The sequence below is a fragment of the Amblyomma mixtum genome, chromosome 3 (assembly GCF_055824585.1).
Source record: "Amblyomma mixtum isolate Tamu chromosome 3, ASM5582458v1, whole genome shotgun sequence".
Lineage (NCBI taxonomy): Eukaryota > Metazoa > Arthropoda > Arachnida > Ixodida > Ixodidae > Amblyomma > Amblyomma mixtum.
The window spans coordinates 41,311,265-41,333,964 of record NC_143014.1 but is presented as its reverse complement, the minus strand read 5'-3'; the positions used below and the strand labels follow the sequence as shown (position 1 = coordinate 41,333,964).

General features: G+C 47.9%; 1 long non-coding RNA gene across 1 annotated transcript; it reads right to left on the bottom strand.

The window, feature by feature from the left end:
- Positions 1-4,431: 4,431 nt before the first annotated feature.
- On the bottom strand, positions 4,432-18,522 carry LOC149349865 (uncharacterized). Its single transcript, XR_016289422.1, has 3 exons — positions 17,799-18,522; positions 6,779-6,961; positions 4,432-4,882 (listed from the first exon to the last, which is right to left on the bottom strand). It is a non-coding gene; the product is annotated as an uncharacterized LOC149349865 (long non-coding RNA).
- Positions 18,523-22,700: the final 4,178 nt, after the last annotated feature.

The window sequence follows — 22,700 nt, the reverse complement described above, 5'->3', positions numbered from 1 at the left end:
GAGTTTTATGCGAAGCATACTAAAATAGCCCAACCCAGCTCCTCGAGCGCGGCGGTGTCGCTACCATTGACCTTTCGTGACCTCCATGTCATACCACGTGATGCGTGACGTCACAGCAGATGAAAAACGGGGGCCCAACTCGCGCCGTCGCGCGAGGCGTCGTGACCAAGGATGACCACGTGGTGCGTGACGTCACAGCAGATGAGAAACGGGGGTCCAGCTCGCGGAGTCGGGCGAAGCGTCGCGACCAAGGAGGACCACGTGATGCGTGACGTAACGACATAGGAGAAACGGGGCCCCAGCTCGCGCCGTCGCGCGAGGCGTCGCGACCAATGTGTTTCCTGCTTCTGCCGCTAGGTGCGCTGTAGTGAACACGTGATGCTGGAGCGGCGGTATACAAGGGGGTGCGCCTGCCTCTGCTAGGCGTACACGGGATAGAGATGCCTCCTGGAGACAGGGCTGCTCGTTGGAATGAGAAGCAAAAGTTGCGGCGTGCTACAGAGACTGATGAAGAGCGTGAAGAACGTCTAGCCAAGCGGCGTGCTCGATATGCAACTCGGCGACAATATGCTTCGCATCTGACTAGGCTTAACCTAAGCTAAGCCTCAGCCATTTTTTGTTTTAATTCGGAAGGCGAATTAAACTTTCTGCATAAGAGTGTTCAAATGTCGTTCGGGCCAACTTCGCACTGACTAATAACAGCCAGAGCGTGCGACTCGCCGTACAACTGTTTACGAATACATTACTCGTGGGCATTTCACAGGACACATGTCGCGGTTTAATGAACGTCCTTTTCTTCCCAGTAAACGTGTTTACTACTACTACTGCTGTGGTGCAAAACAATAATTACTTACTCCGGCACTCACTGACGACAGCAGCAAACGAACATTAAATGGAAGCTGCCTGAAAGTGTTGCATTTCAAATTGTTCACAAATATTCTGGGAACGTATATGACTCGTAATCGATTTGAATTACAATTTCGCTCTGGCACAGTTTCAGTGAAGAGAAAGAAGAGTGCAACGCGAAGACATTCACGCAGAAGGGGCGGACGACGGCATCGCCTGTCCATCCACATCGCTCTACAAGAGGACGACGTTGGTGCAAGCGTTATTCAAGATCACTCAGACTATGCGAGGCAGCGCTCGATCTCGCATCGCGTAATGATCCCACGGGGTCAATGCTTTCTGTGGTCTGCCGTATTTGCCTGGTAGACAGATAAGCGCCTCTCGTGTGAGTGATGGCTTTCAGGTACCGCATTACCCGGAGAAGCTGGCGTCGTTAACGTCCGTGCTACAATGCTTGGCATTGTTGGTGCCATTCCGCCCCAAAGACAGATGCGGTGCCTCTCGTCTCACCGCTGTGCAGTGCACATCCTATCATAAAAGCAGAGAGCAACTAACGTGGCTTTTGCTTTGGCGGTGGGCCAACCGTTGATGTATGCTGACACCGTGTTCACTTGGGCGCCGTCGAAGGCGCTCGTGTAGTGGAACCCGTCGCTCAGGACCATGGGGCATGTCTCCATCTTTTTTTTTTTTTTTTAAGCCTGAGTCACTAATTCCTGAACTACAAAGTCTAGTTTAGGAGTCGACTGCGGCACGCGGCTTTATTTTTGGTCTTCTTGTACGAATGCGCTATTTCGACGGGTAAACCCCGAGCAAGACCTTGCGATGTTTGTGGGTTTGTGCCAAGTGAAAGAAGTAAATAAAAATAAATTCAAACAAATATTTGAGACTGGGATTCGAATCCGTGGTGGCGCAAACAGCTCAGCTTCGCTGGATACTACGCGAGAGCACTCGGATATCACCTTTTGTTTAGAATGGTATTTATTACAATGATGCGATGTTTTATGTATACGAGCTATCTACAAACATTAATAAGACAGTGGCACATCAACACACATTAACAACGAAGCACGAGAAAAGAGTCAATTCGGAGCATATACTAATACATCATAATACGACACATCGAAACAACAAAGAACTAGAAAAAAAGCAGTGAAGAGCACAACACTAAGAGTGAGTGCCACTCCGGTTCAAACTCGGTCTGGGAATGCAATTATTTTAGGTGCACAATCATTCCACTGAAATGGTCTTTAGCAGAAACAACAGATCCACAATGTCGGACGATCATGCGTGTTTTCCAGAGGCTGTGCAATCCAGTCAAAAATAACATATCTAAGGGTTCGTCAAGAAATGGCAGCGTAGTGAGATATCGTGTAGAATGCGGCGTCAAATTAAGTCTTTGTTAAATTGTCCGTTGCATGATGTCCCAAATGAGCATTGCATCTTTACAATTGATGAAACAATGCTTAGTCATTTCAGGAGCGCCACAAAGGCGACAGTTAACCATAGAGACGAAAATACTTCTTTTTCTCTAGCCATGTTTTGACCGGTAATGTCTCAGTGTGTAGCTCGCCATGTACTCGGCTATCGCCGAAGCCGAACAAGCCTCGTGTTATACTGCAACACGCTCTCTCGCTGTGCACTGCACAACGTCTTCTTCATCAACTTCCATCTGCGGCGCGAAGCACAGAGAATTCTCTGTCCTCATCGTCGTCGTTATCGTTCATGCAATTCTGCTTTTGCACGTTTATAGAATTTAGGAAAAAATTCTCTGTCTTTCTTTTTTTACCAGTTCTTCCTTTCACTAAAAATTGCTCATACTCCGCTTTGCTGTTATTCTTGTTCGCGTTCAAGTTTGGCTTCGACGCAAGGCTTAGTAGCAATTAATGGTCAGCCCAATTACGTGCAGGTAAGCACCATACAGGCACATATCCAAAGAGGGGCGAGCACACACACCCCCCTCGACACAAAATGTTACTTGCGCTCGTGTGTGTACGTGTTTTTCCCTTCCGTCTTGTGTTATTCTGCGCAAAGTTTTCTTGAATATACTTGGGCCTCCCGGAAAAAAGTTCTGCTTACGTGCTCGAAACCATGTATAATGAAAGGGGCGTGCTGGCTCTGAAGGTGTGACAAAACCGCCTGGCCTGGTTTGGCTGTCTGATACAAAACTTTCCACCACGCTCAGATTTCAAAAAAAAAAAATGATAAGCTTGGAGAAGTATGTGCAGCTGTTAAACTGTATTAACAGCCTGGAATGCTACTGATCGATAACTGACTGCCCCCCCACCAGTCTTGATTAAATGGGCTCCTGATAATGCCGGGACAGCAGCTAACGAACTGACAAATCAGCTCGCCAGCAAAACATTACACTGGGCACCTGCGATCTCCTGGTAACACTCGTCCTCCTGGATGGAGGCCATTCAGTATCGGAACGGCATTAACAAGACCTAGAACAGCCTTCGAGAAAGTAAGCAGACCATTCCATCACTCTCCACCTCATTCATTCGTCTCCTACGCAAATTTCACCTTAACACCCTTTATCTGTACCGTCAGCGAGCAACAGCAGAGCAGTAATTCCAACCTCTCCTGCTGTCTTTTTAAATGGCCATTAGTCATGCAATCACCACACTGCCCCTACCCACTCCCGGACCAACTGCAAGGCCAGCCGCCCCTCGTGCGTCAAGCCCGCTACCAACTTAGCGGCTGACACACAAGCTGCGCTGTTAGAAGCCTGCTGGTAAGTGCAGCTTCTTAACAAGGGACCCTTCACGCAGGGAAACCGAACCAGTTTCTGAACGTCGGCAGGGTGCTTTCTGTCAGACTTAGTAGTTTCGTAACTGCTATTATTTAGCTTAGCTCAACAAAACAGCAGTCTTCTGTTCGGTCATGAACTCATTGCCTGTTTTTTTTTTTTTCCTCGCTCCACTTACAAACCCCATCTTTACTGAACACGCAAATTTCACCTAAATGGGCCAAACCAGCAAATCATCGTGCTTTTTTTTTTTTTTTTACGCCGGGAAAGGGGGTGTGGAGGTCTCGTCATTTCGTCCGGCCATTACATTCTCAAAATAAAGAGCTCCCTCTCAACATGCCTAGGCTCCGCGCTTAGAGTCAGGTACACATATTTACTGCGGAGTTCACAAGCGTATGCGCTAAAAATATCGCGGGCACCTGGAGGAGCGTTTATGCAGGCGCGATGAGATGGATCGCCAGGAACTTTTGTTTCTGCGCGTGGTTTAGTGCCCGGCGCGTGCGCGGTCATTCTGGGCGAGACTCGGGCCCCGTCACGTAGACGCCCCGGTCGACCGCGCATACGCCGACGACTGGCGCTGGCTGCCCGCCGACCAAAACACGGCGCGTCGCCGTCATCGCCGTGGCGAAACCCGCGCGTCTATACCGAGCGCGCGCGCTTGCGCCAGTGGCGGCCGTGACACCAAAATAGCGCCGCCGACTCCCGGCGAGTGTATGCGGCGGGAAGTCGTACTTGGCCACTGTTTTCTCCTGACTGCATATGGTCGGGCCACAGGCGGTGGTCTCGTAGAGGATTCCCCCCCCCCCCCCCCCCCCCCCCCCCGCCCCCGACGCTTCATTACGAAAGACGCTTGTTGTCGTTGTTCAATCGTAAGACACCGCTGCGCAGCTCGAACGGCCTGCTGTGGCTCGGGCGGTCTGACAACAGCTTGTCGCGTTGCTGGCTGCGCGTACGCGCGCCCTGATGAGCCGACGCATCGCAAAAGAAAATCAAGCGGAAAGGCGATGCACACAACAAGAGTTGCCGAAAGATAAACAACGGAGGACTTTTTCCTCAAAAGCTTTACAGAGCGCGCAGTTTGGTGCAGCGGGAGGCTCAACATGCCCACAAGGGTTTGTCTCTCATCTTCGGCATCGTATCAATCGCATGTGAACACGTTTTCTTCTTTAATCCGCCTTCTCCAGCTCGCTGGGGCATGCATATGTAGTCGTCGTGTCACGTCGCTTTCGTTGCCGGCGGGCGACAAAGGGTCCCCTGCTGAGCTGCATTCCTGCTGCCTTTGAGTAGCTGAAAGTAGGAAGAAAAAAAAACAGACAGGATAAAGAAAGAGAAAAGAAAAGAGCCATTGTTCTGCTTCCCTACCCCTCCCCTCGGCTTTTTTTCCGAAAACATGGCAGGAAATCCGGGCAAGTGAGTGGCTCTACTGGGATTCTTTGGCTTGCGCAACACAGTGAAGCTACAGCTGTCTCCGCGGCTAGGTTCAGATGAAGAACATGAGCAGGAGAGGCACCGGCTTGGGCGTTGCTCGCAGTGCATTTGGCGGGAACAGGTGGTTAGTTATCGCTGCTCGTGGGCCTCATGACCACTTTGCGAGCTGCAAGCAGCGCCTCCGGTTTAAGCAACGTGAAAGCTTAGGCGTGGTACCTAATATGGCCGCTGGAATTCCGACTGTCGCCTAAGGAGAATATTTAGCTGCGTTTATTATCCAGATCGTATACTTTAATTCTAGGACGATAGTCTGTAGCCGGTGTATGGACCGCAGAGCTCAAATCATGTAGATAATTTTTTTTGTACTAGATTGTCCGCACCAGGTATGGAGTCCACAGGCGCCACCAGTTATTCATGATACTGCTATTAGATTAAAGCGGTATATCAAATGTATTTTGTGTGTTGTGTGTGTTTGCGTGCCATGGATGAGGCACTATAGATTTATCAGTTTTACGTCATTTGGCGAACGTTGACAGACAGACAACCATACCACAAAAAACCTATTCCCGAAATACGGCATCATTAGATTCACGCACAGTTATGAACATCAGTTGTTAAACCGGCTCTATTCCCCCCCCCCCCCCCCTCGAAAAAAAAAAATCTGCAAATTTTCTTAAACTTGTGGCGTCATTACAGCAGGGAACAAATTTATGCATTAGAAACCCTCCACATTGGTTAGTTCCCTATTTCCGCACCCAATACAAGTTTCAATCCCTAATACAACCTGCCACCACTTCTCAACAAATACCCAACATTCTTCTTCATCTAAGAAAGAATTTAAAAATTTTTTTTTGTAACCTCAGCTGAAACGATACGCGTCACACAGATGTGCTGAAAGCTCTTTTTGATCTATGATTTTTTATTATGTTTATTAAATGAATTCAATTGTCCTGTATTATGTGCTTCCGTATAATAATAGCTTCTTTTTAATGATGTGTGTATTTGATACTAATATCTTTGTACATGTTCTTTCAACCTTGATGAGTGTGTAGTTTTTATTGTTCAATAACCTGCGTTGACTGCTGTTTTGTACTAAGGCCCCTGGGCCTCGCCAAGTTGCTGAGTGCACCTTTTAGCCCAGGGGACCTTCAGAATCATCGGTAACCGCACTGAAGATAGACGAATTTAATTGAATTCAATAACGACACAGTGCTTATTACAGTCATTTTATGCATGCAATCAGTCAACAGAAAATCTGGCGTCGTCAGCGAAATTGTGAGCGGGAAAGCAGGTTGTTCACCTGCCACCTATGTCACGTCACCTAGTGACGTCATCACAACCTACCCACCGTGGCAAACACCTGTTAACTGTGTAGCAACCATATTCTCGGGTGTAACCATATGCAAATTACCCATGGCGACACACACGCACGCACGCGCGCGCGCACCCACCTACACACACACACACACACACACACACACACACACACACACACACACACACACACACACACACACACACACACACACACACACACACACACACACACACGCGCGCGCGCGCGCGCACACACGCACACACACGCACGCACGCACGCACGCACACACGCACGCACGCACGCACACACGCACGCACGCACACGCACGCACGCACACGCACGCACATGCACACGCGGGCGCGTACTTTCATTGATTACACTAATAATTTGCCATTAATTAACACTACAAATGAACTATGTATTACACACATACATACCTGTGCAGCTTACCACCGGCCAAGCAGGGTTCAGACAAAAATAGGCGAAATCGGTGAGTCGAGGACTTCGTCCTGGCGCACTACAATATCCTAGGAGGACTCAGCGTGGCGGACGCTCTTCTCTTCGAAGGCATCGAGACCGTGCTTCCTCTGCACTACCACATGTCACTCAGAGGCGATGAACTGCAAAGCATGATCAATGACTTAGACAGGCAGAGCAAAACGGTGGGCATAAAATTAATGTACAGAAAATGAAAATCATTTTCGACAGTCTAGAAAGGGAACAGCCATTTACGACTGGTAGCCAGGCCCTGGAAGTGGTAAGAGAACATGTCTACTTATGATGATGGCTGATGATGATGATGATGACCACATGCTTGCCTGCGAAGCAAAATTCCTGATCCCATCGTACGCATCGTCTGGGCTCCACGTCACGCGCCCCTTACTGGCAACGAGCGCCTGCACGCACTCGCCCGTGAATTTACAGACTGTGCACCAGACTAGTGGCAGTCACACCTCATCGACGCACTAACGACAGTTCCACGCGCATACTCGCACATCCTCAAACACTATAGACTCCAAGGAGGAACCCTTCCATATCCCCACCCATCCTTCCACACCACGGTCGCCACGACGTGGCGTCAGCTCCAGACGAACTCCTTACTGCGCCACGCCAGAGGTCGGCGCAGACGACAGGAACAAGATGTAGTCAAGAACACGATTTATGCACGACTGCTGGTTATTGCTCTTTTGGTCATTGGTCATTGCTCTATTCTTCACGTAGCGTTCTCACGTGCGCTGCTCCGGGACAGAAGCTCGCTGTTCTGCTTACACGCAGAACTCAGATCACGTCACGAAGTTCTTGAGGTACGCTGGGAGGCGGCGCGTCTGCGTGGAACGTGGTCGCACTGCTTGGGGAGCTTCTTGTTCGGACACGATTTCACCAGCTTCGGAAGCTGTCGCATCACTGTCGGTGGACCACGGTTCAAGCCCTGATGGATACAGTCAGACGGCTCAGAACTCTCACTGTCGTCGTCAGCGGTCTGTGCTGAAGTTGCCGTCCAATTATTTATTTATTTATTTATTTGCAGATACTGCAGACCATACATATACATGGCCCAGGCAGGAGGGGCATCCGCGGCAAAAACATGAGTACACATTAACAAGCATGCAGCTGGTCAGAAACAAATTTCACACAAAAATTTCATAACGAGCGAAGTACAATAAACAGTGCAAGAATTGACGCTCCAGTTCTTTAACAAAGTCGCTGGCTGCGAAAGTGTGCGAAGGCAGGGAATTCCATTCACTGGTAGTCCTCGGAAAAAAACTATGCTTATAGGTATTAGTTCGTGCAAAAATTGGAGCCAAGGAGTGAGGGTGTGTGTGTCAGAATGAGTCTCAGAATTCGGAGAAGCTGGCTTCTCTTGAGGTGTGTCTCCTCAGTTGCTCTACGAGTCTACGTTGACCACTATTTATCCTACTCTGTGCCATGGCTGATGCGTGCGGCTGACCTAAAAAAAATTCCAGATTCTTGGGTCACTTGCAACCCCCGATACACAACCTCATAACCTGAAACTGCTCTGTCCAGTTCTAGCCTGTGCGATCAGCAGCGTCTGATTGCGTGGGCCCGCAGATAGCAGAAGCAATGGGATTCATGGACTGAGGACCCCGCTCGCGAGGACCGGTCCCCCAGTCACTGTTACTTTTAATTAAATAAAAAAAATTCACCTCCACCACCAGCAGTACTTGTGTTATATAAGTCAGATGCCTATATGGCTACCTGCATGCTTTATTTAGAGATAGGTCACGCGAACGGTATTCTCTGGAGCCAAGATGCTAGCAGGCGCCAGAAAGAACGAGTAAAAGCAGTAGGCTGCAGGTTGGCGACGAAAACATACCGCAATTGTGACCGCGAAAGAAACATGGCGGCAGTCAGAATTATGATAAGAACCCCATCTTATAATGTGGTATTTTGAAAACAAAAACACCATATAGCCTGCATCTGTAGATAATCCCCAAAGCGCAAAATTTTAACTTTTAAATGTGCATAGTACGCAGTCTGTATGCCAAAAAAAAATGCGATACATTCCTGAAATGGCATTGATTCGCCGCAGAGAAACTTGGAAAACTGGTCGCAGCGCAGAAGCCATCGTGAAAGAAAGGTACTGCTGCTGCGAACAAGTAGCTGCGCAGAAAGTGGCATGGCGCAAATGGTTGTGTGTTCCTTGGGGCTCAATCAGGCGTTCTAAAATGTACAATCGGCTGTTTCGCCACGCTTGAATGAATACGGGAAAACGAGACATTTGCTGTAGCTAAAAGTTTCTATTGTCACGGCGTTCTATTGATATAAAGAAAAAAATGAGAACAAGCAAACCAATGAGCAAGTAAACGTGTCGTCATCTCCAGCATCATGAGCCCTGACTGGAAGCCAAGGTCGCACACTCCCCCGCTTCCTTTGAAGCATCGGAACAATGGCTCGCGTAACGTAGTTCCCATACGAGGCCACTACCACTACCATCGTTCCTGGAACGAAATCAAGAAATGGAACTGTCTACCTTCCACCGACAGGCATGCATCCAACCGCCATTCTATACGGAGCGCCAGTTTATGGTTGCGTTATTTTCGTATGCCTTTGCGCGTGTGTACACTATGCCTAACAGAGAAGAAGGGGATGTCTGCTTGTCGTGAGCGAAAGCGTAGAGCTGTACACAATGCGTCGTTTCCCGGCACCCAGCTATTTCTTTGCGGTGCGTGGCGACGCCACCGTTCTCCCAAAAGACCGGAGGAGAGGGCAAGCTGTATAGGTGTGAGGGAGGAGAATGTGCTATGCGGAAGGCAGACATTGCCCGCGTGAGGCCGTGCCTTGTGTTATGACATCGGGGCCTTATGCAGGACAAACGAAAGTCGATGGATACTCGCCACCAATGGGCGCATCCATACGCACTGATTTCTGTTGTGTGCATTCCAGGTTCCATGATGAATATAGATGCCAACAACTACTGCCCGTTAGCTGCTGTTAACTGCTTTAAACCATCAAACGTGATAAACATTTGAGGACGATGCAAGGCTCACATTTTAGTGCCACTACTCCAGGCGTACCAACCCCGCGCAGGAATCTTGTCATCTTTCTTGTCTTGTCTTGGGCTCCGAACTAACCCGAGCTTACCCGACTTACTAAGGCAAGCTCGGGTAAGTTAGGAGGAGCGTCGCGCCAGCTGTAGCCAATGGGAGAAGGATGTCGCGTCACCTAGGTTACGTAACCTTGTGACGTCATCACAACCTTCCCTGGCAGGTGGCAGTTAACGATTGGTCTCGAGAGGTTGCTCGGGAAGAGCAACATGGGTCGCACAATCACAGCCACCGGTAGGTGGCTGTGATAGAAACAGCCCCCTTCCAGTGCAGTGGAGCATCGCTTAACCGCTGCGCCACATAGAGTTTCTTACTATTACCATAGTCCTTCAATGCTTTTTCTGGTCACGAAACTCCTCCGTAACTCTATGGGAGAGGTTCATATACCGCCCGCGCCTGCCGCGGCGCGGCGCCACGGGGCACTGAAGGGCATCATTCGGCGAGCTCAGCGCTGTCGCGACCGGTCAGAAAGCGTCGCCGCTCGTTATCAGAGTGCGAATTTCACCGCCTGCTGCTCTGTCTGTTCACCTGACTCTCTGCAGCACTCTGCTAAATGTTTCTTCATATCTACTCTGTTGCAAAACACGGGTTGTCTGCTCTCTCTATTACATGTTCATTTGCTCCTCTTGACTTAAGCTTCATTACTCTGTTTGTGACTGCTGTGTGCGTAATATTCATTTTTGCTGTGTGCATCAAAAGGGTAATCCCCTATGTTCTTCGGCAAACGCACAAGACCATGTAGAACTTTCACATGCCTTGCTGCCGATGCAAGCTGTTATATCTGTTTATTGTTCATCACAGCTCGATGTATAGATGTATCACACATGCGCATGTATGCATAAGCGCTTTGTACTTTGGCCACTGCTGCTTGAGCTGCTAAAAGGCGTCTGGCAGAATTGTAAAATAAAACATCAGATTGTGTTTGCTCTTCAGTTCATGCAACTCCTTGTTTTGTCTTGTAATTGCCGCTATCATCTTAATTTCCACTGCTAACTGAAATGTTCCGAATCTGCTAATTGAAATGTTCTTAATTTTATCTTAACATTTGTTAGCCTCAAAGTTTTCATCTCATAAGTGCTAGCACCAACTGTCCTCTTCGTTTTGGGGAATGAGTTCAAATGCAGACTGCTTGCTAATCATCCTGCACCTCATTCTTGTTTGGCTGCTTTTATTGCTATGGTCAGGGATTCCTGTCACAATACTGGCCTCGATAAAGGCATTAATGTTAGCATGAATTTCTTTTCTATGTAAGTGCATTGAACATTACTCTCATTCTCTATATTAATTGTACCACTATTTTATTTTTAATTTCATCTTTTATATTTGCATTGTCAATCAAGACATTCTATTTTTCTCTGCTCGCATACACGAGTCAGCTGGCAGATTTGACGATTGCTTTATTGTGCTTTGTATATATGAGGTTTACTACAAGACGATCGCTTCCCTGGATTGCCACGTGCTGTTGCAATACTACATGTCACTGATTTGTTACATATAAACACGGCTGTCTGTTAACACTGACTTGCTATTGCTTTTCATCAGTTATTCATATTTAGTTTTCTCATGCCTACTGTGTATAATTCCATTTTTTTTTGCAGATTGGATGCGATGGCGCAAAAATATGTACGTTTGTAATTAATAATAGCTTTTTTATTCAGTGAGTATTGCAAATAAAATACAATTTTTGAACTGCATTACGAGGAGCATTAAAAATAGGTTTGGCCGGTGGTAAATTGACACCTACGAATTTGCCAATTAATTAGGCCAATGCGCCTACTGTGCCAGTCATATAGAATTTTCGGGTGGGAGAACTGCCAACAGTTCCTCTTAGCATGCAAGAAAAATTTGGTTGAGACACACAGGTCAGAGATATGGTCCACGACTGATGAGCCGCTGACCGTATGCATGAGGTGTACGGCAGTTAGTAAAACAGATGCCTGCTACAAACAATGCACTGTTACATCAGCTTAAAAATGAACCCAAGTCAAAGAAGATAGGGCACTAACGAATACACAACTGAACAAATACAGAAGAGTTAAACGTAAGGGTTCGAAGTATAAGACATCAGAATAATGCCTACAGAACTAGTGACAGCTACAATAAGGACTTGAAGACGTTAGCTCGTAAAACAATTGAAAGTTAGGTATGTAGGGAGGGGAAAAAAGGAGAGGTCAATATAGAGGGGAAACGAGTGCTTATCTGCAGGGATGGCAAGCTCCTATTCGAAGGAGGGTAGGTCGTTGCGGGGCTGATTCAGTGGCGAGGACGTTGGAGGACCAGAGCCTGATGTTGGCTTATCATGGGGCCTCGGGGTAACGAGGGTTGACGTGGTAGGTTCTGATCGTAGTCCCGATCGCTAGCCGATCACGTCCTTGCCTGATGCACGCTCCCGTCTGCACGCATCGACTAGCCCAAATGCTCTGTCCGGCCCTGCGCTTACACTGCCGCCGTATCTTTTACCCTCACGTGCACCGTCCACAAAATTACTTTCACATCGCCTTATAAGCCGCATGCGGTCATTCCCCGCGTGACTGCGTCCTTGGCATTTAGGAGACGCAAGCTCTGAAGGACGCGGTGAGGCCGTCCACCCATTCCGACGACCGGCGCCGGAAAAACAGAGGGGATACCGCGGGGGTCCCGAATTTAGTGACAGGAGCATATATTTTTAAGGCTGCAGTTCTCATGTTTCTCCTAATGACAAGGCTCCTAATGACAAGCTGACAACAGTGTCAGCTGTAATCGGTTCAAGAAGAATTAAGTTAAAAAAAATTGTCGTGAATTAAGAAACAAATGCGCTGAAAATCATTGCCTCGCATGTTTGCAACGACCACGAATGCTGATTTAGTGATTTAGATACACGACAGCCAAAAATGACAGAGCCCTTTCATATGCGGAAGCTGAATTAAAGCAAAAATCACACGATGAAACTTAGCGCGCGTTCCTTATGTGTCACATATATGCAGCCGTGAGCACGGAGTCTTTCGTTGATCAAGCCATCACGGTCATGCTTGCTACTCTTAAAACTGCGACAAAAAGGGGCAAAATAAGAAGCCCGTTGCGCAAGCCATCATATGCTTACTTTCGAGCCCGGAAGGGCATCGCGTGGCCCCAGTTCCCACAAGAAAGCTGCCTTATAAATTCAAAACCACCGGCTATGTATACGCTTCTTGAAAGCGGACTCACGCTTGAGCTGTCAGACCAGAGTTGGGAGGTGTTGAATGGGGACTGCGGTCATGTTTCTGCTCGTATTTCGCCAACTGCAAGCTAGCGGTTACGCGCTTCAAGATTTGAGATCGAAAACAGCGATGCGAAGGCAGGAGACAAGCAACTGTCTTTGTAGCGCGTATCGCTTTCTTCTGGCAATATCGTTAGCTTTTTATCGCGTCTACAGGGCGTTAGTGTGCTGCATCACGTTCAAAAATGTAACAGGGCCATTTTGAGAATAAACAAGTAGCTGCGCATTTCTACACAAATCGTCTGCTTCAGAGAAGTATCTGTATGTCGCTACGTCATCATTTCCTTCCCATTTCCCATTTCCTCCCTGATTAAAGTTCGTCATATTCTCGTTAGACTAGATTGGAAGGAAAGCTAAACCGACTGTCGCTGAAATTTTCGAGTAATCGGGTGAAAATACCTCGCGTGATGCAAAGCCGGCTGGGGCGGGCAGGCGGCTGCGCCGCTGCTCGGTGCCCTCCAGTGCCCAGCGGCGCCTCTAGCGGCCAGCGCCGACCCTATATGAAACTGAGGCGGGAGTTTCGTGACCAGAAAAAAGCATTGAAGGACTATGCTATTACCTAGAGGGAAAGCTGGCGGCGCTGCACTTCAGCCACCATGGACGCCCAAAGCATCATGGGGCGGTGAGCTACTTGTTGCGGGACAATCGTAGTTTTTCGGGAATACATAGTGACACTACTAACATGTTTCATTCCGAAAACGCTGTTTGTGTGTGCGCAGACGACTTTCGCGCGAATGCAGTGTGCAAAAACCATAGTAGTGAAACCGCAACGACACACAACGCCAATAAACACTTTCACTTTTCTAAAATGTCATTAAAAAACCTTTTGAAATATTTAAGCAACTAAATTTTTTTTGAAAACATATTTCCTTTTAAAAACGCGCCTGTTAATTACGAAATATTAGTTTTTATAGTGTTCACTACTTGGCCAATAGGAGAGCGAGTCGTCTCTTATTTTGGGCAAACTTTGCACTTAAATGCTTTTCTGCTCGTTTGTTGCAATCATTAGACAAGATATTGAATATTAGGACGTTTGTAGTTATCAAACAACTTTATTTTTCTATTATTTTTTGGCCAAAAGTTGCAGTTCCGCAACAAGTAGCTCACCGCCCCATGATGCTTTGAGCGCCCATGCTGGCTGAAGTGGTCTCGAGGGGTCGCCATGCAAACTCCCATAGACGGGCTGCCAGCTTTCCCTCTAGGTAATAGTAAGAAACTCTATGCTGCGCCACTGCACTGGTAGTGGTTTGAGGACTCGCCGTGATCTACGAAAGTTAAGTATAAGTCTCATCTCGTGGGCATGTCCTGTGGATACAAGTTCATGTCTGAATAAATGATTGATTGATTTATTTATTGACTGACTGACTGACTGACTGACTGACTGACTGACTGACTGACTGACTGACTGACTGACTGACTGACTGACTGACTGACTGACTGACTGACTGACTGACTGACTGACTGACTGACTGACTGACTGACTGACTGACTGACAATGACGAATTCTGCATATGGGGGCATTAACCCACTAAAGCTATCGCGTCACACCATTAAGGCGGAGTTTAAGTGTCCCCACCGATTGAGCAATGGACACCCGCATTCGCAAGTTTACTCGGTTTAAATGGGTTAAACCCCCACCAGTTTTTTTTTTTTTTTTTGCTTCAGCTGTGATGCTCGACTGGCTCAACCGCGAACTTTAGTTGGCTGAAGCTGTTTTCTCGCCGTATATTTCATCGCTTCAAACTTGCGTGCAAACCGAATTGTACGTCTCTTCACAGTTGTTGATTTCCTGCGTCAAGATACGCAGGGAGTGAACGGAAGCAGGCAAAGCTGCACTTTTTATCGGGAGGCAAGTTACTCGATTACATCCCAAAGAGTGAAAAAAAGGGGGGGGGGGGACTCATTATGTGCTTCTGGACGCTTGACGAGGCCCCACTAGTCCCGCACTTTGTGATCGCTTGCTGCACTGCCTCTATTCTGTGCCACACTTGGTATGGTACTTAAGTGAATCAATGCATAAATGAGCTGATCTGAACTTCACACATCCACAGTGACAAGGAAATAAAAGACGACTCATCGCCTTGTCCCAGGGAGTGATATCCCGACGACAGTCGGGATCACATGATCTAAGGCACTGAATTTGCTCCGGCTGGAAGGTGTACAATTCAGTGGGTCATTATCATTAGTGGGAACTTAAGACCCCGGGTTGGTGACGTCATTTCTTCTGCTGTTACAGAGATCGCACTGTACTATGATGACGGCACAGTAAAGCCAAATAATTTCCCCGCCACAGTTATTGCTATATCAGCAACAACAGTTGCGACGACAACAAAAAGCATCATTAGCACGCGGCGATTATTGTTGCAGTGAAAGACTGAAATGCTCGCTCATATTGCGCAAAAGGTGAAGAAAATTTCCCTCAGACCGGTGTTGTGGAATGATGACTGGAAATATTTCGTTTAATCGTGGTGGGCATAGGAAATTACCGAACGCGTAAGCGCTTCCCATATATTTGTCCTGCAGCACCCGGCCCTACATGTCATTGAACCACATCAGATAAAGGGGCGACTTTTCCTTTTGGTACCCGGATGCTTCCGGCTCGAGCAGCTAACTCGGAGAAGAGGTTGGCAAAGCGGGCGCCGTTCTTAATCTTCTCAAAAATTTCGCAGTTTCCGCTCTGTGCTCTTTTAATGCGCCATTCAGTCTTGATTTGGCGCTCCCCCCAGACGACCTCTGCAGATGCAATCATCACCATTCCGTAGGCGTTCGACTGTGGTCCCTGACGTCATGCCCACCGATGCCAAGGCGCCACCTGCCTTGGCATCACCGCAGACGCCCCGGCAATTCCCTCGTCAACTGACAGCAGTTGAAGCAGCCGGTGCGCAATGCAGGCGTCGCTTTTAACCTGCGCTGCTATTTCGCAGCTGCTGTCCTGTTTGCCCCTTTCATCCACGCGATGTCTTAACCCTCCGATGAAGGGGCGATCGTGTGAAGGCGACAGTTGCCTGTCTGCGCCACGGGACGAGCGCAAGGTGTCTGCCACGACTGCTCATCCTCCACCTGCGGCCATCAAAAGGAACACGTCAGCGCGATTTTCTCCTCAGCCGGCAGCAGAGGCATTAGAGGAATGCGCGCGGTGTTTTCTAACTGGCAGTGCATTTTATGGGCTTCCGTTCGAGAATGATGTTGCGCATAGCCGTAATTCTTCGCGCAGAGCGCGACTGTATCGCGCCATTTTCTGGCCCTCGCCGCGCTCACATCCGTCCCTCCTCCGGTTGATGAAGCCCTGCGCAGGTGCGCGATCAGGAACTCCGCTGCACCATTTTCAGTGCACTCTTCCAGCATAGACTTCCCCCACAGAAGCAATTCCATTTGTGGCCGGTTGCTGAATATCATACTGCAGCTGTGGAGGCCTTTCTGAGATATTCTTCCTGCTGAAGAGCACTTGCGGAGCTGCTCTTTCTTCTTCTATCTACCCGCCGAAAAGCAGTTGCGGACAGAATATTCTGGTGGATGATCTCACCGGCTTTCTTGCGTCTAACTCTTTTTCTCTGGACTTAGCTTTCATCGGACAAGTAGGAGCAGTTCGATAAACGCTCGAGATATCGAAACTGAGTAATGACAAAACAGCCGAAGCGCAAAGAAGTGCAGGGTGACAGGTGCTCGGTAAGGCAGGCTACAAGGGCACGGCGGCATAATTGTTTCTGCGTTTTCATTTCTTGCGCAACTTTACAGCCTTTGATGTGCAAGCCAATGCGCTTAATACCACACTATGATGCATGCAGTTCGCATGTTAGACGCATCCGAAAGAAAATTGACATTCTTATTTCGTAACCTCGCTGCTTCAACAGAAAGTCGTCTTCCGCTCAAGACTAGTGCCAACGACAACAGCAAAATGCTGGAATCGATGGCTCAGAATTGAACTGCGTGCTGTCCAAGTGCGCCCAAGTTCAGAGTGTGTGTTCTGTACTTCGCGACAATACTAGCCTGACAGAAAGCTAAGAACTAAACATCTCCTGGTCTAAAATAAAGCAATACTGTGACTTTAGCCTGAATATAAGCAGTAATTGCGACTTGACCGTGATCAAATGGCCGAACATAATGATCTAGAAATTCTCAGCCTCCAAACTGGAAACTTGCAGGCCTCCTACTGCGTCACTCTGTTTTACTTATCATAAAGTAAACTGATCCTATATATATGGTTCAGCTTCGGGTATTTTGAAGTCTGTACTAAGTACGAATAGCAAAGTCTAGTTAATATTACAAGGAGTGCACGCCTGTAATTTCTCTTCATCTTTTATCGAAGGGAGAATATGCTCGTAAAAAGGGTTGTCGGAGGGGAAAAAAGCCACACATAGCAGTAAAGCACGTGTGAGCTTGAAAAGCTGGATACGTTAGAACCCATTAGCTGTTGAAAGGTTGCCACCAACCAAACACTACCACGTCCCGTATTTTTTTTTTTTTTTGGATGCCAGCGGCCGACGTGCTGGTGTTATCGTTATCCTTCTCGGCGCCAAGCCAGCACAATTGTTATGAACGCTTGCCTATCGCCGTTCTCTTCTAGTCGAGTCTTCTGTGGAATTTGCCAGAAGCATCGGGACGCTCTAGCCAACATAACTCTGTTGCCGCCGCCGACTGGGCGGTGATATCACTTACCCGGCTATAGCAAACGTGGCGTTCTTTTCGACCGCGTGCGTCCTGCCGCCTCCAAACTTTTTCTCTTACTCCGCCGACGACCGAGGTTTGCCGAGCAAGCAGCTTCGTCGCCACGCTTACCTCGCCATTTTCCGCGCGAGTCGCCACTTCACTCGGGGGCGTTTCATTATGCTGTTTTGGCTCTGCTTGCGGTGTCGATAAGCGGACGGCGAGGTGTTTTCGTTTCTGCTGCCGCAGCCAAGGCGAAACAAAAGCTGCAAACTTTTTGTTGTTTTTTTTCTCTTTTCAAACGTTTTCAGTGTGCTCAAATTGTGCAGTTTCTCTACTGGACACGTCCGCACACGGTTAGCTCAAAGTTACCATAAAGGGCACCTTAAGGACATTGGTTGTAACTTTGTAAAATGATAAATTTGAGGCCCCCGTGCCAACGGTTCATGGGGCTAAGAACCTCCAGCCATGTGGATGAAGAGGCTCGCCTGCTTGTTCGCTGAAACGCTATTGCGAAATATGTTGACTGCTTTACAGCGATGGGCGCACTAGCGATGGGCGCACGTTGGCTTGGACCTAGTGGTACCAGCAGCAGTACCATGTCTACCATAACTACTGCCCGGAAATCTAGGCGTTAAAGAAATTCAATTTGAATAAGATATGAGGTTCGAGGAGAGGAAACATAGGCGCTTAAGGGAAAAAAAAAACAGATTTTAGCAATACCCTTTATTGCAGAGCGTGGGATTTAGCGTCCCGAATTGGCGCACATGCAATGAGAGACGACGTAACGTAGGGCTCCGGATTAATTTAGACCAACTGAGGTTCTTCAACGCTTGCCGACACCGCACAACACATGTGCGTTTTTGTATCTTGCTTTCACTGAAATACAGCCACCGCGGCCGGGATAAAACCCGTGACACTGGGATCAGCAGCCGAACACCAAAGCCAATGAGCCGCCGCGACGGCACTACCTTATAATGTTAAGTAGCAAAGACAAATGGTATTTAAAAAAAAAGTGGCTAATATCAGCATCACAGCACGGCCCCTACAGGAAAGAACAGCGAGCGATTGATCACATTAGTCATGCACGGACAGCTCACCTTTCTAGACGCACGCTTCAACAAATGACATCCTTAGTTTCCTACGCCTGACGCTTCATTTCTGCGTAAGCATGGTCGCAATTAGGCGTGTTTCGGCATTTGTAGGCAAATGCCTAATTTTCAGGGCCTACACATAACAGAGAACTAAATGACATCACCACTAGGGTATGACGTTATCACCTGCTGACCTATGAGAACGAAGCATTGCCGTCTTCATCCGCTGGCCAATGAGAATGCGCCATATTCGGTCACGTGGCGCAGGTGAATGGACCATGGAGCACAGTGTGAGAGAAAGGGAGAGGGGAGAAGGAATAGGAAAAGCTGTTGCTTTCCCAATTCTTTGTTCGAACCGGTGAGCGCGGCCACAACGTTAGTCTTGTCTACGCGCTGAACTCACACTCTGAGCTCATTCGGCCACAGACGGAAGGCGTCGAGCCCTTCTGTCTGCGCGCTGAAACGCTTATTTGGCGCAGTGAAGAAGCATAAAAACTGGTATGTGGTTGATGTACCTGTTTTAGTCTTTTTTGAACGTGTAACACGTAGCCCTTCTGATGTTATCTCGTTATCAGTCAGTACGACTTGAAACTCGTGCACTCGTAATGAGCCGGTTCCCGTGGAGTTCATTTACTTCGCGCACAGGCCAAATGCTCCCCGCGCACTTTCGCTAGCCGTGCTTGATGGCGCCATTGTTCAATGAAACTAGGACGCTCGGTGTTTCCTGCGTAAATTCATTAAGTTGCACAACCTGGTTGGCTTCAGCACCTTCAGGTACTTCCTTCATTGCTAAATCTTTGAGTGAAAGCTCCTAATTGCAGTGCGTGTATTAGCGTTACGTTTTGTTATGCGCCCTTACACGTTACCTTGCAGTCTTTGAAAGCAGTGCTCTTTTGCTCACCCGTCTAGGTAGCACAACAATGCCCTAACTGTTTGCGATATGAGGCCTACTACGGGTGTGCACTGCCAAATTCCTCTGAAGTGAACCAGGCATTAGTGCTGCCGGCTTAAAATATCCGGCAAAAGTATTCGCTGTTGATTGCTGACGTACGATGAGGAACGAAAAGAACGCACAAGAAGCTGCTTTTCGGTTTGATATCGCCCTTTTGCTGCTTTTCCTGTTATCCAGATTACGAGCCGAACTGCCTGCATCAAAACTCTTCTGCATGCAACCACCACAAACTCGTGCTAATCAGCAGGACGCCAGGGTCACTGAGTACGTCTTCTTAAAACACCTTGGAGTGCTCAACGTAAATCAATTGCTTGCCACGGAAAAGTATTCATCTACAGACACAAGTCTAAGTTGATCACTACATAGTCGTCGTGAAAATCGGTCTTCGCAAATGGCGGCAAGCGCTGCTTGAGACGACAATGCGTGCAGAGCGAGAAGTTCGACAACCTCGTCAGTTAACTGGTGAATCGTAATGGTGTAAATCACTCTCACCTCTTCGTTTCTGCCTGTAGTAGGTATTCTTGCATTTTGACTACTTTACGATGTGGCAATATAAAATGGACATGTGGGGTTTGACGTACTGAAGTTGCACGTAGGCTGTACGGGGGACGCCGTAGTGGAGAGCTCGGAATTAATATCAACCACCGGAAGTTCCTTAACGCGCTCTGACTTCGCACGGCACACCAGTCTTTCGCCCCATTTCGACACGGCACACCATTTCGCCCCCTCTGAACGCGGCCGCTGCGGACCGGATTCGATAGAGCTCAAGTGCGGAACGCCTTATCCACTGAGCCATCGTGGCTAGTATGGTAATGTAAAAAAAAACATTGCTGCACGTGCTGGTCTAATCAGCAGTTTTGCTCTAGGTTCTGCCCAGTCTTCAGGCAATACTTCGCGTTCTCTTTTGTACATAATGTCACGGAAGGCAAGGAGCACAGCTCTGCAATAAGCATCGTTCCAGCAGCCACAATGCCCGACATTTCAACGCCCTCGCTTTCATGCGTCACCTGCGGACACCGCAGGTGGCAGTATTTTGAGCTTTCAATTTCTTTCAGGCAAATATCTCGGCACTTTTTCTTTTCTTTTTTTCCCCCTCTTCTCTTCTCTGCATTGCTACCATTTCACCACCTTTAAAAGCATGTTCTTGTCGCTATGCGGGACTTTTCCTTATTTCAACAAATCAATCCGAGCTTTCCAGCTTCATTGAAAGTGACACCGAGTTGCTTTTCATCTCCCGTTGCCTCAGGAATGTCCTGGTAGAAATGGTCCCATTGTGCAGGACGGCGAGAACCCAGAGACACGGAAATTAGATAGCGTCAAGAGCGATGAAGCGAACAACGTCGCCAGCGTTCGCATGGGCAAAGAGAAGTGGAAACAATGATCTGCCATGAAGCTTGAGCAGCGGCAGAAGGCGAGGTCTCCGATTCTGGTGCATCGCCTCGTATTGCCTCTGATGGAATTCTGAAGAGGTAAAACGAGGCGAAGGTAGCGGTGCTATTATGAGCTTTGCAACATACTTGACAGCGAATCTGGCGCATCGTCTCGTATTGCTTCTGATGGAATTCTGAATAGGTAAAACGAGGCGAAGGTAGCGGTGCTATTATGAGCCTTGAAACATACTTGACAGCGATTCTGGTGCATCGCCTCGTATTGCCTTTGATGGAATTCTGAAGAGGTAAAATGAGGCGAAGGTAGCGGGGCTAATATGAGCCTTGAAACATATTTGAAAGCGATTCTGGTGCATCGCCTCGTATTGCCTTTGATGGAATTCTGAAGAGGTAAAACGAGGCGAAGGTAGCGGTGCTATTATGAGCCTTGCAACATATTTGAAAGCGATTCTGGCACATCGCCTCGTATTGCCTCTGACAGAGTTCTGAAGGAGTAAAACAAGGCGAAGGTAGGGGTGCTATTATAAAAAAAGAGGAAGAAAAAAAAAACGCCCGTGTACGTCTTTGTTCGAGCAAATAAAGACGTATAAAAGCAATTGAAATCAGCTTATTAAACTAAATTTCATCCCATTTAAAGATAAAAACTGTCAGGGACACATCACCTATGCTAAAAGTAACCAAGCCACTGGGTTTGCTTCTTAGCTGTGTAGTGGAGCACAGTTATAGCAGCCCTTAAGCTCCAAACTTGTGTCAGGTACAGAGAATCCTTGTCCTCACCCTCCGAAACCTTTTGGTCTTGAGGGAGGCTTTCGCATATTTGCATAGAATGTACCGCGTCTGCCAGAAGTAACCAGGCAATTGAGTTTGATTCTAAGCCGCATAATGGTGCCCTTACGGCAACCCTCAAGATCAAGAGGTCTGGGAAGGTGAGGATAAGGATTCTATGTACCTGACACAGGTCTCGAGCTTAAGGGCTGCTATAACTGTGCTCCGCTACACAGCTAAGAAGCAAACCCAGTGGCTTGGTTACCTTTAGCATAGGCGATGCGTCCCTGTAAATTTTTATGTTTAAGTGTGACGGAATTTAGTTTTATAAGCTGATTTCAATTGCTTGCATGCGTCTTTATTTGCTTGAATAAAGACGTACACGGGCGTTTTTTTCTTCCTCTTTTTCTTTATTTTGCACTGCATCTATACACCCTTGCGGTCTTTATGTGGCTACGCGACAAACACTGCTTAGAAGAAAATTTAGAAACCTTTCGCTAAAACAATGTAATCCCATTGATGCGTGGGAAAACTTAAGCTCATCATACATTTACCTCTGGAGCCTTGTTCAGCAATATTTTAATTACGTTCCTCCAGAGGCGCACAGGCGCCTCTGGAGGCACGGTATGCAGCCGACTCACACTATAGCGCCTCGTATGCTATAATTCCTCACAAATAACGCGCTCGAGATACTGCATGATGTAGGAAACATCGT